This window comes from Saccopteryx leptura, chromosome 4 (genome assembly GCF_036850995.1).
Source record: "Saccopteryx leptura isolate mSacLep1 chromosome 4, mSacLep1_pri_phased_curated, whole genome shotgun sequence".
Lineage (NCBI taxonomy): Eukaryota > Metazoa > Chordata > Mammalia > Chiroptera > Emballonuridae > Saccopteryx > Saccopteryx leptura.
The window spans coordinates 212,194,038-212,210,060 of NC_089506.1; the positions used below are offsets into that span (position 1 = coordinate 212,194,038).

The 16,023-nt window shown below is 48.7% G+C and overlaps 1 protein-coding gene and 1 non-coding gene across 5 annotated transcripts in view; one reads left to right on the plus strand and one right to left on the minus strand.

Annotated features, from left to right (window-relative positions):
• Positions 1-15,179, minus strand: part of NAA60 (N-alpha-acetyltransferase 60, NatF catalytic subunit) — a 30,865-nt gene extending 15,686 nt beyond the window's left edge. For 2 of the 4 annotated variants that reach the window (XM_066382745.1, XM_066382742.1), the window contains exon 1: positions 15,020-15,179. The gene's annotated coding sequence lies outside the window, so the exon portion shown is untranslated. Of the gene's footprint in view, positions 1-3,744; positions 3,766-7,319; positions 7,339-15,019 lie in introns of those variants that run through there. The other 2 variants (XM_066382743.1, XM_066382744.1) reach the window with 2 other exon arrangements.
• TRNAG-GCC (transfer RNA glycine (anticodon GCC)) lies at positions 9,955-10,030 on the plus strand. The gene has a single exon. It is a non-coding gene; the product is annotated as a tRNA-Gly (tRNA).
• Positions 15,180-16,023: the final 844 nt, after the last annotated feature.

Genomic DNA, 16,023 nt, shown 5'->3' on the forward strand with positions numbered 1-16,023 from the left:
ACCTCACCACCTGCCTACTCCAAGTGGCCAAACAGGATGATCTATAAAATTCTGCTCAACACCCTACGGAGAACACAATCATTACTCTAAATTGAGCAATAAAGTGTGAAGTCAGCCCTCAAGTGGAAGCAACCTAACTGCCTGTCAGCTGACTGCACCCATAAAATGCGGTCTATCCATATAGTGGCTATTTAGTACTGACACCTGCATAATGCTGAGAAAAGCCAGCCACAAAAGGTCACATGGCTTATGATTCCATTTATATAAAATGTCTAGAAGAGCCAACTCCATAGGGATAGATGGTAGATTAAGGGTAGACTGATTAATGGTAGATCAGTGGAGGATGATGGCTGAGGGACGCACAGCTCTGTGAATACACTAAAAATGTTGAATGATATACTTTGAATGGGAGAACTGTATGGCATGTGGATTATATCCTCAGCTGTTAATAAAGAAACAAAAAACAGCCCTAATCCTGAGAGTGAATGATTCTTTTGTGAGCAAATGGATAAAAAAGATTCTTTTGAAGAAAGTCATAATAAATTCCAGAAAGAATCACAAGCTTCCCACCCTGCAAGTCAAACTGCAGGGACTCATACTGTTGCCCCGTGGTGGGGCTCCTTCAGTGGGGGCTGGCCCAGACCCCACCTCCCGGATGCCCACCACTGTGTCAGATCTGCTACGGTGGGCGTGGGGGTGCTCCGGGGAAGATGACGCTGGTGATCGGGGACCTGGCAGAAAGCACAGACTTGCAGAGATGAGGAAAGAGCTGCCAACCCATGAACACCAACCTGGGAGCCACCTGCAGATCGGGGCCAATTTTAATACTTCATAGTCAAAGAAAAAAAGTCTGTCACTGACTTGATTGTCATAAGAAGTGACCAAAGTTATCAAGTCTCAACTAAGCACATGTGTTGTCCACGAGTTTTCATGGGGCAGCTGTTTAGATGACTGAGAAGGAAAAGATCACTCTCAGATCTCCCCTGGCTAGGCAATCAACACAACCACACACCACTGGATGAATCTCCAATCAGCTTTCAGCCCCAACGTGTGACCTGTGCCGGGAAACCCTGTATCACCCTCTTCCCTGGAAAACCGATTCCATGGTGTGTCTGGGGCCTGCCAGGCTCGAGCTGGCCCCAGAAATGAGATTACCTGATTGCCCTCGCTCATGGGCAGCATACCAGGTGTCCCACTGGCGATGTCCCCCCAGTTTTCTCCATCAGCAAATATGCTGAGGTTCCCTTACAAAAAGGAGCTGCAGGACAGGATGCTGTCAGCTTGCTCGCAGCAGCCACTCCCCCAGAGCTGGCAGGACGAGTGCAGGCAACTGGCAAAAGCAGCCGGCAGAGTCGGGTCTGGATGGCCACAGGCAGACCTGGGGTGCCCGAGGAACCGGAGCCGCTGCCCGGTCCGTCAGTGCTAACCAGCAAGGCCGGACTTCTCTGGTTGCCTGGGGCGGAGGACTGACATCCGAGAGGCTGGGGGGGGAAACTTCCTGAGGTGCTCGCGCTGTTCATCTTGGGGGTGGTTACACACACAAACATAGATGCACACATGTTCAAACTCACTGGGTACATTTTCTTGTAGGTATATTAAACTTCAACAAAGTTGATTTTAAAAGATTTAAAAACCCCTCTCCATTGAGGTTTGAAAGATCCATAATAAACAAGCATCTCTCATCTCTAATGCCCTGGGATTTATCCCCTTTCCCCCTAGTATCCTTGGGATAAGGCTCTTGACCAAAGGGGCAGGATTTGTTCCCTGTTCAACTTTCAAAAAAACCCACTGGGCTCCAATACACCCAGCTATTTGTGGATTTTCACATCCCTATTAAAAATACTTTTCATGTATTCAAAGGCCAGTTCTTTAGATGCCTTGACTTAAAAATAGAAACAGGTCACATTTAACTAAAGGAGAAAGCAGATATTACAGTGCCTAATCTGTCCCAGCCCAACTGACAGCAGGTGGAGGAGGCAGGAAGGCAAGGGAGACGTAGAAACTGGCACCTTTGTGCCAGTGAAAGGAGGGCATGCAGTCAGAAAGGGCGAATTTAGAGGCCCTGGCTGGTTGGCTCAGTGGTAGAGCGTCGGCCTGGTGTGCAGGAATCCTGGGTTCGATTCCTGGTCAGGGCACACAGGAGAAGCGCCCATCTGCTTCTCCACCCCTCTCCCTCTCCTTCCTCTCTGTCTCTCTCTTCCCCTCCCGTAGCCAAGGCTCCATTGGAGCAAAGTTGGCCTGGGCACTGAGGATAGCTCCATGGCCTCTGCCTCAGGCGCTAGAATGGCCCCAGATGGTCAGAGCATCGCCCCCTGGTGGGCATGCTGGGTGGATCCCGGTTGGGCGCATGCGGAGTCTGTCTGCCTCCCCGTTTCCAACTTCAGAAGGATACAAAAAGAAAAAAAAATGGGGTGAATTTAGAGATGGAGGCAGTGCAGGTGGGAGGCTGGTGTGGCAAGTGACTAGTTACTGCTGGCGGAACAAGTCAGGGAACCCGCATGTGGCACCTGTGGCGACCCCATTTGTCCATCCAGAACCTTCCACAGAGTACTCATCTCTTATTCTATGGGCTCCCTTCAGGGCTCAAGAGCCAAGGATTCGGAGACCTGCTAGAAACAGCTGACAGTGGGCAAAGCCAAAGCAAAGGCCCTGTGTTAGGCCCCCTGTTCCATGCCGAGCCCTGGGTGCTTTCGGGACGGGTACTGAAGCTGCAGATGTACATGCCATCTCTTGGTATACATTTCCCTACAAAGACACTGACGTGTCCACATCCCAACAGGGACAATACTGTACAGGAGAACTCAAAGTTCACTTGAATTTTTTAAGTGAAACATGAAGTTGAAAAGGTCAGGCTTGCGGTGAGAATTCTTCCTGGGGTTTCCTGGGTCTGCATCATGTCCTTAGCCTTTAGACGTTGGGTGAGTGGAGTCATTCAGGAGGGGCAGAAACTGGATTCTCCAAGACCCAAAGGAAGGGCCTGCCGGCTCACCACTCCGTCCATCTTCTCTCCTTCCCCAAACCTCATCCCTGGGGCTGTCTGTGAGCCTTGTTTTCCTTCTGTGCTGGAATGACCTTTCTGGTCCCTGTACCCTCGGCCGCTTTTCCCTGAGGACGTAGTGGTGGCTGTAAGGGGGTAGTGTCTGCATATCTGAACATTCCTTCCCCCACAATGCTTCCCGAGTACCTGTGTGTGCTCAGCCAGAGGCTCAGAGTGAAAATGGAGGAATGGCTGCCAAGATGTCCCCAGTGTCCACAGAAGAATTTTCCATTTCCCTGTCAAGTTCTGGGATTCAGAATCTGGGGGGCTCAAAATGGAATTGTTCCAGATTCTGGAAGGGTTTCCTGGTGTTGTCATGATGCCCACAGGGTCCTCTGCTCCCATCGTAAATAATAAAGCCAGAAACAATCCTATTTGCCAGAGACCCTTCTCCTTTGGAGACTATGTCCTGATGTCCCAGGCCCATAGGGCCTTTGCCTTGTTCAAAGGCAATGCTTCAGGGTCCCAGACAAGCCACACTTAACTGCTAAAAACCGCCCTTTTCTCTTAATGCCTTAAGAAGTGCTCTGGACTCTACCCTTGACGTCAGCAGACTTCCATTATTCAGGCCAGGCATGACCACACCGCACCCTCCATCACCCATAAAACCTTCCCTTCCTTCTCTTCTTTTACTTCCATTGGTTCCAAAGTGCCCTTCCTCCTTGACAAGACTAGGTCAACCTCCACTTATGCTCCGGATGCTGTACCTGCCATGTGCTCCCAGACCCTGCAGGTATGCTGGAGTCACAATGACTCAGGGTGACCCAGGTCAAATCCCAGCTCTGATGTCCACTGAGACCTCTGTCCTGCTTCATGCTTCAGCTTTCTTATCCGCCTCTGGGAAGACAAATGAGATGGCCACTTCCAAAGGGCTGCCCCAATCCCTGGCTCAAGCATCCCCTTCTCCAACACCTTCAACCTTCTCTTTTCATAAATTCCCCTCCAACGAGTTGTAAACACACCACATACACCCTTTTAGACAAGCCTCCTGCCTTCTTTCTCTTCAATGTAACCACCTACAATACTACCTCTGCTGCCACATTCTTGCTTTATTCCTGCCCCACCTTCTGCTCCAGCACACCGGTGATGACAACCAGCCGCTTCCTCTCTCTGAAATCCAGCAGCTCTTCCTGGGGAACTGCCTCCCCTGACTCTCTACAGCTCCCACCTCGGCTGACCCCTTCTTGAGCCCTACTCCCTTCACCCTATGACAAAGCACCACCCTGGCACACTACAGAATTCTTCCCCAGTGAAGTACAAAGGAAGATGAGCACTCTTCTGCGGCACAAGTATTCAAACCATCAAACCACCAGGCCCTTGGAAATGTGCAATTCTGCGGACGCCAGGTTTATTGGCTTAGAAAATCCAACACTAAACTCGAAGTTCTTGCGTTTAGGATAGAGTGGGGAGACTAGGACAGCGCCTTGCTCATCGGTAAAATGGGTCGTAGGCTAAAAGGCGAGAGTGAGGGAGCAGCGTTCATGGCTAGTCTGCTCAGAGGAGCAGCTGCTGGCGAGGGCGGCGAGCCATTGCCAGGGAAGCCTGGGCTCCTTCCAAAACTGCAGTGTGGGAGGAACGTGATTAATTTACAGGGTGACAAGAAACAAACACCGCTGCTCCACTGCCAGACAGCGCCCTCCTGAGCCCAACCTATCATGCTCTGAGGGGAGCCTGGATATCTGTGACATACAATTCAGGACATGTCTCTTCAAGCAAGAATTGATGATATTAGAGAATTTCACTTGCATGAAATTCTGAGACTGGCTAAGGGAACGGATGGTGACAGACATCAGAAAGTGGTTGGGAGGGGACACTGAGAGGGATACAAGGCAACTTGCTGGCGCAAGGATGACGCTCTGTTTCTCCCTTCGTGGTTGTCAAACGGAGGTATCTGCTCACTTAACATCTGAACACTTGGCTGAAGGTTAACTATGCCTCAACTTTAAAATAAGACCGCAGGCGGTTCTAGTGTGGCAGCAGGTCCAGATTACTCTTTCCGTTGGGTCAAAGACTCTTATCATCCCCTAAATTTCATGCTGAGAATCCATTTAGCTTTTATTTACCACACGGTATTGAAACCCCCGGCGCTGCTCTCGGGCCTGTGGCTGCAGCAATGGCAGTCAGAAATCTCTGAGGAGATGCTGGAGTGGGTATATGAGGGCCGGGGTGTGCACTCTCCTGCACCGCGCCAAGACCCTCCCAGAAACCACTTCTTCTGCTCAAGGAATTCCACGGCAAACAGCACACTGGTGAACATGAAAAGTGTTGTCAACCAGGCTGCGCAAGGAGGGGTCAATACAACCGTGTGGGAGGGACGCTCTTCTCTGAGCCACCAGGGAAAAGGCAGGGGGTCAATCCCTTGCATCTTCCCCAAACTGCACCTAAGACCCAAGGGGTCCTACTGAGAAAAAAAAAAAATGTCTTCATGTTGCAACATTCTTTCTTTTATCTTTCTTTAAAAGTGTGGTAAAGCATACATAAATTTTTATCATTTTAGCCATTTTTTAAGTCAGTGGCATTAAATGCATTCACACTGCTGTGCAACTACCACCAGTGATGGTCACCAATGACGAACTTCTGCACGTTCCCAAACTAACACTGTTCTCATCAAACACTAACTCCCTACCCCTCCTGTTCTAGTCTCCAGCAACCACACTTCACTTTCTGTCTCTACAAGTGATGCAACTTTTTTCTGTGTGTAACAGACACAGAGAGACAGACAGAGACAGGAACAGACAGGGTCAGACAGACAGGAGGGGAGAAAGATAAGAAGCATCAATTCTTCATTGCAGCACCTTAGTTGTTCATTGATTGCTTTCTCGTATGTGCCTTGATGGGCAGGGGAGGTGCTACAGCAGAGTGAATGATCCCTTGCTCAAGCCAGCAACCTTGGGCTCAAGCCAGCGACCTTGGGCTCAAGCCAGTGACCCTGGGCTTCAAGTCAGCAACCTTTGGGCTCAACCCAGTGACCATGGGGTCATATCTATGATCTCACGCTCAAGCTGGCAACCTCGGGGTTTCAAACCCGAGTCCTCTGTGTCCCAGGTCGATGCTCTATCCACTGCACCACTACTTGATCTGGCAACTTTTTATGCTTAGTGGTACCTCTTCACTCAAAATGTCGCCTTGGAAGGAAGCCTTCAACTTCACTTAAGCAGAGACTTCTACCAGTCTCCCACAGATGTGTCTATACCCAGTATGGTTCCTTTGCTTTCTCAGGAAGGGAAGGTGCCAGACCTGAGCACCATTTCAGCATGACAGAGGCCTTCATGCAGCTCAGAGCTGTGCTTTCCATTGTGTCCAAGATGAGACAGATCTTATTTTGTTTGAAATTTTATTTGACCATTGTGGTTTTTTACTTCATGTCCACGGTAAAATGACCCAATGTGAAGGGCAGGTTCTCAGTTTACTGTGCATGTGTGCCACTTGCAAACCCTGATGCTCCTTCAGAAGGCATTTGGGGCCCTAGCTCGGGTGGCTCGGTGGACAGAGCCTGTCCCAGGGCACTGAGGTCGCAGGTTTGATCCTTGGTCTGGGTACATAAGAGAAGCAACCAATGAGTGCACAACTAAATGGAACAACTAAGTGGAATAAGTTAATGCTTCTCTTTCTCTCTCCCTTCCTCTCTCTCTCCCCTTTCCTTTCTCTCTCTCAAATCAATGGAAAAATAAAAATAAAAAAAGCATTCGGGCTACCCTCGGTCATGGGAGCCTGGGAGACTCCCCTCCTTGATCTAAGGACCTATACCAGAGCAGCTGGTGAGTTTCCAAAGGAAGGACTGGCGGGTAGTACACTGCCCACGGACTGTTTGCCGTTTGTGGTCCCATTAGGTCAGGGGTCGGGAGCCTTTCTGGCTGAGAGAGCCATGAACACCACATATTTTAAAATGTAATTCCCTGAGAGCCATACAACAACCCGTGTACATTAGGCATTATCCAATAAAAATTTGGTGTTGTCCCGGAGGACAGCTGTGATTGGCTCCAGCCACCCGCAACCATGAACATTAGGAAATGAATGGATTGTGATACATGAGAATGTTTGATATTTTTAACGTTATTATATTTTTATTAAAGATTTGTCTGCGAGCCAGATGCAGCCATCAAAAGAGCCACATCTGGCTCATGAGCCATAGGTTCCCGACCCCTGCATTAGGTCAATGTCAGAATTGGAAAAGGACAGCCCAGTCTGAGAAAGAGACAAGGACAAAGAGGAAGAACAGAGGTAAGAACAAACCCCGGAAGGATCTGAACCGGGGGCCAGAGAGACCCCACTGTTCCCTCACCTGAAAGCTCAGAAGAGTCCTGTTCCTGGAATAGAAAATGAGAGTGCAGACAAGCCCGTGCTGCTGGCTCGCACAGTCACATGGAAAGATGCAGCCAGAGCTCAAAGCAGAAGACAGGTGGGGCGCGGGCTGGATGAACCGTAAGGATGGCCTGGTCAAGAAGTACCTTTGCCTGGTGGCTTTTTGAGCTGGGATCTTGGTAGGAGGCCGTTTGACATGGCATGCCCAGAACACAATTCCCAGTTCAGATGGAGTGAGCCAGCTGGTCTAGTTAAAAAACAAAACAAGGCCCTGGCCGGTTGGCTCAGCGGTAGAGCGTCGGCCTGGTGTGCGGGGGACCCGGGAACGATTTCCAGCCAGGGCACATAGGAGAAGCACCCATCTGCTTCTCCACCCCCCCCCTTCCTCTCTGTCTCTCTCTTCCCCTCCTGCAGCCAAGGCTCCATTGGAGCAAAGATGGCCCGGGCGCTGGGGATGGCTCCTTGGCCTCTGCCCCAGGCGCTAGAGTGGCTCTGGTCCAGGCAGAGCGACGCCCTGGAGGGGCAGAGCATCACCCCCTGGTGGGCAGAGTATCGCCCCCTGGTGGGCAGAGCTTCGCTCCTGGTGGGCGTGCCGGGTGGATCCCGGTCAGGCGCATGCGGGAGTCTGTCTGACTGTCTCTCCCCGTTTCCGGCTTCAGAGAAATATAAAAAAAATAAAATAAAAATAAAAACAAAACAAATCAAACAACAATAAAACCACCCATAATGACTATATTTTTGCAGGGTGGGAATCAAAAGGGTAGAAAAATACCCAAGACTAGGCTCGGGCCTGACCGGGCGGTGGTGGAGTGGATAGAGTGTCAGACTGGGATGCTGAGGACCCAGGTTCGAGGCCCCGAGGTCGCCAGCTTGAGCGAGGGCTCATCTGGTTTGAGCAAAAGCTCACCAGCTTGAGTCCAAGGTCACTGGCTTGAGCAAGGGGTTACTCGGTCTGCTGAAGGCCCGTGGTCAAGGCATGTATGAGAAGGCAATCAATGAACAACTAAGATGCTGCAATGCACAACAAAAAACTGATGATTGATGCTTCTCATCTCTCTCCATTCCTGTCTGTCTGTCCCTATCTATCCCTCTCTCTGACTCTCTCTCTGTCTCTGTAAAAAAAAAAAAAAAAAAAAGACTAGACTCGGCCTGGGGCTCAAAACCGAGAGCAAATTGGTTCTTCCAGAGACCTTCAATGGCTATAAGCAACTCTAACACTGCTTAGGGGGAAGAGTGGGTGACACGGATAAGCAGCTACCCAGTTTGAAAGGGGAAAGTACAGCAACAGGGGAATCGAGTTTCAGAAACCTGCCCACTCCCTGGCTACTGCCCTCCGCCACCCATCTCACTCTTCCGGGTTTTGTTATGATTTTTAATCTCAGCTTCTCTGGGTTTGCATTTAGGATCCTTCAGAGTTAAACAGAAGTTAAATATAGAAAAATGGGTCAAATTTGGTATAAATTAACACTTGATCATGAGGTAAACTTTTATACCAAAATGATTTTCAAAAGTAATTCAACCTCCTGTCGCATCTGCCTCTGGATGTTCTATGCCACTTAATTTTTGAATCATTTGAGATTTTTATTTATTTTATATAAAAATTATGGACATGTTTTTATATTAAAATAATCTCATGGGCTATGTTTGATTAGTAGTAATTTGGAAAATTCACAATGTCTCTTCAAATTATAAGTAGAATGATTACTCATTTTATCCCAAAATAGACTCTCTTAATGCCAACTTTTAAACCTCATACCACTGGAACAACATAACATCTGTCCACTGATGCCGGAAAGAAAGAGATTCAAAGTTGTAACGAAGCCAAGAGGAGACGGCTGAATAAGGACCCAAAAAGACTAGTCAACTATTTTAAAGGGTTCCTGTATAAACATTAAGAAGCAATTTTAGCATACTCTCCCTCCTGGGAGCATGCCACGCCTTTCTTCTCCCACAAGACTGCATCCCTTAAACTAAGGAACCCCATTAGACGTACAGCCAGGGGAAGAAATGGCCAGCGGCAGCTCATCCTGGGCTAACCCCCTGTACCTGTCTCTAAGACCCCCTTTTCTCTGACTTGCCAGGGAGCCAAAACAGCCCACCTAGGCTCTCCTGTTGCTTCTTCTGTCCTAAGTCCTTCCTTATTTCACAGTACCAGCTTTCATAAACGCACTCAAAATAAAAAAAAAAAAAAAGTTGGCCCTGGCTGGTTGGCTCAGCAGTAGAGTGTTGGCCCAGCGTGTGCAAGTCCCAGGTTCAATTCCTGGCCAGGGCACACAGGAGAAACGTCCATCTGCTTCTCCACCCTTCCCCCTCTCCTACCTCTCTATCTCTCTCTTCCCCTCCCACAGCCAAGGCTCCATTGGAGCAAAGTTGACCCAGGAACTAAGGATGGCTCCATGGCCTTTGCCTCAGGTGCAAGAATGGCTCCTGTTACCATGGAGCAATGGCCCAGATGGGCAGAGCATCGCCCCCTGGTGGGCATGCCAGGTGCATCCCGGTGAGGCGCATGTGGGAGTCTGTCTCTCTGCTTCCCGGCTTCTCACTTCAGAAAAAATACACACAAAAAAAGCAATTTTAGTGGCTATATAAAATCCAATTTAAAAAAATATTTTTAAGCCCTGGCCGGTTGGCTCAGTGGTAGAGCGTCGGCCTGCCGTGCAGGGGTCCCAGGTTCGATTCCTGGCCAGGGCACACAGGAGAAGCGCCCATCTGCTTCTCCACCCCTCCCCCTCTCCTTCCTCTCTGTCTCTCTCTTCCCCTCCCGCAGCCAAGGCTCCATTGGAGCAGAGATGGCCCGGGTGCTGGGGATGGCTCCTTGGCCTCTGCCCCAGGCGCTAGAGTGGCTCTGGTCCAGACAGAGCGACGCCCCGGAGGGGCACAGCATCGCCCCCTGGTGGGCAGAGCGTGGCCCCTGGTGGGCGCGCTGGGTGGATCCCGGTTGGGCGCATGCGGGAGTCTGTCTGTCTCTCCCCGTTTCCAGCTTCAGAAAAATACAAAAAAAAAAAAAAAAAAAAAAAAATCTAAGTTTTAAGATAACCACTTACAAAAAAGGCTTAAAAAGAATGTAAGAATTCATATGCAATATAAAGCAAAAATTATGAATCCCCTAACCACCCCATTTCCCCTAAAATGACTGTTACTGGTTTCTGCTGTTCTCTACAAGAAAATCAGTATTTTAAATGGAGAGGGCTTGTCTGATAAGGAGCCCAAGGGGTCTTTTGGGGTGGTGGTTGTACAGGTAGTTCATGCCATGAGCTTTCATCAAGCAGTATACTTTTCTACATGTATATTTCAATGAAAAGGCTACAAATGAGAAGCCAGAGAAGGAAAGTAATTTGAAACTAAGTATAAAGAGCAACAAAATAGCTGACCAACAAGACCTTCTGAACAGTTTACAACTAGAGTTAGGAGTCACCCTCTAAAAAGAAACAAGTTTGCCCTGGCTGGGTAGCTTACCTGGTTAATACATGCAACAGAGAGCCAAGGTTGTGGGTTCAATCCTGATCAGGGCACATACAACAATCAACCTCCACGGCAGGGTACTCAGGCTCCATCAAGCACTAGCTGTACTGTTGACATGAACCCCAAATAACTTTTTTTTTTTTTAGATTTTATTTATTCATTTTTAGAGAGATAGGAGAGAGGGAATGAAAGGGGAGGAGTAGAAGCATTAACTCCCATAACGTGCCTTGACGGGCAAGCTCAGGGCTTTGAACCAGCGACCTCAGCATTCCAAGTCGACACTTTATCCACTGCGCCACCACAGGTCAGGCCCAAATAACTTCTTGTAGAAAGCCCTGGCTTCCTGTTCAGATCCCTTTCTTACTTCACAAGAACTGAGCAAACGCCTTACAGTTCATAGCAGAATATGAACCGTACTATATGCACATTGGGTTTTCAAACACATAGCTCTCTTGTTAATGAGCAATGTTAGATGAATAGGCCTCAGGTAATTCTGAGCTGGTCTGCCAGCCCATTCTTATCAGAGGTCATGCTAAAAAAAAATGACATTTAGGGGAAAATATCTGATCCCGGAGTTATTAAAGATACTTACAAATATTTGCTGAACCAAATTTAGCATTTGAACTCAGCCAAAAAAGACCCAGAAGTTCCAGCATCATTTTGCAGGTCAACATTTTACTTGACAGCACTGCCCATGAATACAAGCAGGACCAGCTTCAATGTAGAGTCAAGTCAAGTTTGCTTTCTATAAACTAGGAACTGAGATGGAAAAACCAGGAGGACTTTGTAGATTCCTTCCAGGAAGAGATGGTGAAGGGAGATAACAGATTAAGACAAAGGAGCCACCATTCAAGGGGAGACACTGCCTGATAAGCCTTAGCTTTCTATTCAGGTAGGAGAGCCGTCACCAAAAAAGTGAGACCCTGTGGGCTATTTCAGCAGACAAAAGACATGCACTGCCCTGAACAGAGGAGTCTTCTCTACAGTGTTCCCTATGCCTGCTGCAATGTGAGGATGCCACGTCTACCTGGTCAAAACACCTCAGGCTGTGAGAGGCCAAACTGTTGGTAAGAGGTACACTTGAGGCTCCTTGAGGCTCCGAATGGGGACAGAGCCCCCAGGACAGCATCACCCTTCTCAGTTCAGGTGTATTTTTTTATCTCTTCAATCTCCTACCATCCGGGAATTTTCTCCCATCCAGGGCAGAGCATGCTGTTGCTTAGTAACTTCAACAAGTCATATTCCAAATCTGGAATAGGTGTGGTTAAAATAAACACAGTGATAAAAATCACTGCAAATTACATCTGGGAGAGGCTAAAGATAGGAAACACACAGAGACCTTTTCAAAAAGTGTCTACGTTTTTTTATTCTGACCTATAAACACCACACCATGTCCTGACTTTGTTTCTTATGGTTTTTAACTGTCTTCCTAGAAACCCAGCATATCTGCAAGTTCAGTGAGATGGAACTCCAACAAACCACAGTCCAGAGGAGAAAGAACCTTGTGAGCACTGCATTCTCAAGGGCCAATCTGCACATTAATTCTGATGGGTCCGAAATCCTAGAATGGAGGAGATGAAGACCTATGTGCACTGCCATGACTGATTTGTCCATTTGGAAAGATGACTAGGACTTATCGTGTTTCCCCAAAATAAGACAGTCTCTTATATTAATTTTTGCTCCTAAAGACACACTAGGTCTTATTTTCAGGGGATGTCTTATTTTTCCATGAACAAGAATTCACATTTATTGTTGAACAAAAAATTAACATTTATTAATATATTGTACTCATGTCATCACAAACATCAGCATAACCATCAAGAATTTCTTGTGACTCTATTTCCATGTACAATAATCTACCCTGTTTCTCTGAAAATAAGACAGTGTCTTATATTAATTTTTGCTCCTAAAGATGCGCTAGGTCTTATTTTCAGGGGAGGTCTAATATTTCTAAGCTTGAAAAAAATTTCACTAGGTCTTGTTTCTGGGGGATATCTTATTTTTGGGAAAACGGTATATTTCAGCTGACCCTTGAGTTTTTTTCTAGTCTTTAATTCCATTTTCTCTAACTTAGCTTAAAATTGAAATTGGAAAAATCAGTTTGTGCTGCCTGTGACCATTTTAGCCAAATAAGAAGAAATAGGGATTGACTATGGGAGCTTTATTCAGATAGCCAGGGATATGAAGAGACAGGGGTTATGTTCCCAAAGCCATCTCTCCCCCATCTTGAGCCAATCTTTTTATAAGGGGAACAAAAGGGAGGTAAGAGCTTTGGAATTTCAAGGGAGAGTTAATCAGATCATAGACAAAGTTAATTGGATCATAGCCAGCGGTTGGGTCCTTGGAGCACAAAGACTTTGCTTGCAGACCCCTGGGGCACAAAAGTAGACAGTTGGCAGATCTCCTGTGGCACAAAAGCAAACTATCTGTGGATCTCTTTAAGTCATGCAGGCCCGCCCAGTCATCCCAGCTCCTGGAACAAAGCCTCCACCTGCACTCACCCTGAAGCCCACTGACCAGAATCAAAGCCACCATTACTCAAGCTAATATTTTAATTATTTTTTTTATTTTTTATTTTGTGTGTGTGTGTGTGTGTGTGTGGTGACTGAGACAGAGAGAGTCAGAGAAAGGGACAGACAGACAGGAAAGGAGAGAAATGAGAAACATCAATTCTTCCTTGCGACACCTTAGTTGTTCATTGATTGATTTCTCATATGTGCCTTAACTGGGGGGTTACAGCAGACCGAGTGACCCCTTGCTTGAGCCACCGACCTTGGTTGGGCTCAAACTGGTGAGCTTTGCTCAAACCAGATGAGCTCATGCTCAAGCTGGTGATCTCGGTCAGGGTCTCAAACCTGGGTCCTCTGTGTCCCAGTCTGACGCTTCTTTGCACTGCGGCACTGCCTGGTCAGGCTAAAATTTTAATTCTTGAGTTCCTGCTATCAAAACAATTGAGGGTGTGTGTGTGTGTGCATGTGTGTGTGTGTGTGTGTGTGTGTGTGTGTGTGAGAGAGAGAGAGAGAGAGAGAGAGAGAGTGTGTGTGTGTGTGTGTGTGTGTGTGAGATAGAGACTATGAATTCAGTCTCTTTCAAATTCAGTGATGCTCAACTCCCCTTCCTCCCCGGCACCACTAGCCAAAGGACTTCTATCACTCACCTCTACATCACAAAGTGGTAGAAGGATTGTTGTATTTCTGTGGAAGACCTGGGGCAACCATACCGATTCAGTCGGTTAAGCATTAACTAGGAGTTTTCTGTCTTTAGTTTTCTGGTAAAATATCTGCAACTCGCAATGTTCTTTCCAGTCTGACACTCCAATTAACAGCCACGCCAGGTACCCAGGGACTACTGTATGGGGCTGTTATCCTTTTCTTCAGGACAAATGAGTAACAAAATCGCACGGTTTGAGGAGTTGGCAGAGTGAAAAGAGATAAAGCAGTCAATGTCTAAGTTAACTCCTTGCCCTATCTCAGGTCCTGGGCTCTGTCACCAGCTGGGCAGGCACACAGATATTCATTATTAGTGGTCCTGAGAAGGCCCACAGCCTCCCTCAAAATAATCCTATTCCTTAGGAAGTGCCCAATTCGGCAGAGGAGGGCAAAGTAGGGTCTGTATGTAAACCACCAGAAACGTAAGGAACTGAGATGTCTTACTACAAAAAGGTACAATTGAGGGAGTACGACGCCAAGACGACCAAGACAGAGCCCCAGGCTTTCAGGAGTTCACAGGAGAGCAAAGAAGCCGGCACAAGGACTACAGACCGTGCAACAAGAACCAAAGCCAAGCGAGAAGGCGGCAAACCGCTCAACTGTGAAAAGGCCAAGCACTTTCTCTCGCGCGAGGCGCGGGGAGCGAGGGGCAGGCTGCACTCTGGCTCCAAACGTCCCGAACAACTCGTCCTGGGGCCCGACATCCAGGCGCCCTAGGCAAAGCGGCCGGCTCGCCACCTATGGCTGGGAACCGCGCCCCTCGGGTCTTCCCTCCGCACCTTGCCGCCCGGGCCGCCCTACTACCTGGCGCGTGGTCCCTGGCGACGCCGAAACCCCGCGGAGAGATCTGGGCTCCGACTGGCGTGCCCTCCTCCGGCGGGGTTGTCCCGCACACCTCCAGGGTCGCCCGTGTCCCCTACGCCCCAACCCGAGCTTCTACTGCTCCCCATTCACGACCCCCGAGCCGGGCCGGCGGCTCCACTACAAGCCCGAGCCCAGGGGACCTCACCTTGGGCGGGAGCCGGCGGCAGCGGACGGCGCCGTCGGGGCTCAGCGCATCCTGGGGTCGCAGGGAGCCGGAAGTGGAGCAGCACCGAGCCCCGCAAAGAGTTATGTAACCGGCAGGGGCCGCAGCCGGGACCGAGGCGGCGGCCCGCGGCACTTCCGCCTTCTGCGCCGAGCCTACGGCGCAGGCCGGAAACCCATTGGCTACTGGCGCCTACGTAGGGCACCGCCTCCCCGAGGCCGAGGTCGCCATCTTAGGAGCGGGCAGACCTCTTCTGAAACTGGGTGACAGAAAACTTGGGACTCTGGTGGGGAGTGTCTGCAGGGGCCAGGTGATGTTCTGCGAGCCCACGGGGCCGCCCAGACGACGTGGGCCGGAGCCTGAGCGCCCCACACGCAGACCGGGAGATTGCTCGCAGCCCTCCAGGTCTCGGCTAACATTTCCCTTGTTTGGGTTTGGGACTTGTCCATCCCCAGCCACTACAGGTGTGGAACCAGGGAAGCTTGACTGAGTGACCCACCACGGCTGGCAGGCAGCCCCACCCCACCTAGCGCGGGATATCCGACCCACAGCCAGAGATCAGTCTTCGCAGAGTTTAGGTCTGTCGCTGTGTAAATAGGCAGGTGTCAGTTGCCCTTAGGTTGCATTGAACCCTGGTGAGCAAATTCTGGTATTAACTTTCAGGCAGGACTTTATTCTTTGCCTTCCAATAACTTAAACAATGGTTCACATAGCCAAAGAATAGAATAGAAAAGAACTGCTTTAAAAGATTTAATTCATATTCTGGAGAATAAACGTTATCACACATTTAAAGTCTAAATAAGAAAAACAGTACGTTACGTTAGAAATGTTAAAAGCACATTCTTTTAATACTTTGACAAGGAAATGGCACCTAAAGAGATTACAGTTATAAAGGTAACTGGTATAAATGTTGTAAAGTACTGCAATCCATGGGTTACACAGAGACACCAGGCAGGTTACAGAAGGGATTTGAGTAGTTTATTCAT